The sequence below is a fragment of the Phalangium opilio genome, unplaced genomic scaffold, assembly GCF_054372755.1.
Source record: "Phalangium opilio isolate 3A_F unplaced genomic scaffold, DU_Popi_V2 ptg000037l_1, whole genome shotgun sequence".
Taxonomy (NCBI): Eukaryota; Metazoa; Arthropoda; class Arachnida; order Opiliones; family Phalangiidae; genus Phalangium; species Phalangium opilio.
The window spans coordinates 3,886,420-3,888,539 of record NW_028324160.1 but is presented as its reverse complement, the minus strand read 5'-3'; positions in this window follow the sequence as shown (position 1 = coordinate 3,888,539).

Genomic DNA, 2,120 nt, shown 5'->3' with positions numbered 1-2,120 from the left:
TTTGCGAGTATATTAAAGTAAACTAAACTTAATCGAGATAAACCTTTAAACTAAGCTTAATCGAGTTAAACCTTTAAACTAAACTTAATCGAGATAAGCCTTTAAACTAAACTTAATCGAGATAAGCCTTTAAACTAAACTTAATCGAGATAATCCTTTAAACAAAACTTAATCGAGATAAGCCTTTAAACTAAACTTAATCGAGATAAGCCTTTAAACTAAACTTAATCGAGATAAGCCTTTAAACTAAACTTAATCGAGATAAGCCTTTAAACTAAACTTAATCGAGATAAGCCTTTAAACTAAACTTAATCGAGATAAGCCTTTAAACTAAACTTAATCGAGATAAGCCTTTAAACTAGACTTAATCGAGATAAGCCTTTAAACTAAACTTAATCGAGATAAGCCTTTAAACTAAACTTAATCGAGATAAGCCTTTAAACTAAACTTAATCGAGATAAGCCTTTAAACTAAACTTAATCGAGATAAGCCTTTAAACTAAACTTAATCGAGATAAGCCTTTAAACTAGACTTAATCGAGATAAGCCTTTAAACTAAACTTAATCGAGATAAGCCTTTAAACTAAACTTAATCGAGATAAGCCTTTAAACTAAACTTAATCGAGATAAGCCTTTAAACTAAACTTAATCGAGATAAGCCTTTAAACTAAACTTAATCGAGATAAACCTTTGAACTAAACTTAATCGAGATAAGCCTTTAAACTAAACTTAAACGAGATAAGTCATTAAACTAAACTTAATCGAGATAAGCCTTTAAACTAAACTTAATCGAGATAAGCCTTTAAACTAAACATAATCGAGATAAGCCTTTAAACTAAACTTAATAGAGATAAGCCTTTAAACTAAACTTAATCGAGATAAGCCTTTAAACTAAACTTAATCGAGATAAGCCTTTAAACTAAACTTAATCGAGATAAGCCTTTAAACTAAACTTAATCGAGATAAGCCTTTAAACTAAACTTAATCGAGATAAGCCTTTAAATTAGACTAAATCGAGATAAGCCTTTAAATTAGACTTAATCGAGATAAGCCTTTAAACTAAACTTAATCGAGATAAGCCTTTAAACTAAACTTAATCGAGATAAGCCTTTAAACTGAACATAATCGAGATAAGCCTTTAATCTAAACTTAATAGAGATAAGCCTTTAAACTAAACTTAATCGAGATAAGCCTTTAAACTAAACTTAATCGAGATAATCCTTTAAACTAAACTTAATCGAGATAAGCCTTTAAATTAGACTAAATCGAGATAAGCCTTTAAACTAGACTTAATCGAGATAAGCCTTTAAACTAAACTTAATCGAGATAAGCCTTTAAACTAAACTTAATCGAGGTAAGCCTTTAAACTAAACTTAATCGAGATAAGCCTTTAAACTAAACTTAATCGAGATAAACTTTTGAACTAAACTTAATCGAGATAAGCCTTTAAACTAAACTTAAACGAGATAAGCCTTTAAACTAAACTTAATCGAGATAAGCCTTTAAACTAAACTTAATCGAGATAAGCCTTTAAACTAAACTTAATCGAGATAAGCCTTTAAACTAAACTTAATCGAGATAAGCCTTTAAACTAAACTTAATCGAGATAAGCCTTTAAATTAGACTAAATCGAGATAAGCCTTTAAATTAGACTTAATCGAGATAAGCCTTTAAACTAAACTTAATCGAGATAAGCCTTTAAACTAAACTTAATCGAGATAAGCCTTTAAACTGAACATAATCGAGATAAGCCTTTAATCTAAACTTAATAGAGATAAGCCTTTAAACTAAACTTAATCGAGATAAGCCTTTAAACTAAACTTAATCGAGATAATCCTTTAAACTAAACTTAATCGAGATAAGCCTTTAAATTAGACTAAATCGAGATAAGCCTTTAAACTAGACTTAATCGAGATAAGTAGTAGGGACTATACAGATATGCAGACATCCAAGATGGCCGCCACCCCAAGATGGCCGCCCTCTCCCCATCCACCAAACCCAAACAAAACTTTTCACCCAAAGATTAAGCTAAATTCCTACCTGATGAACCCTACCTTCCAGCATGCTATGACTCTTTAGAGGGGTTTTACCCATTTTTCCCCCAAAACAAGCTCGGCTTAA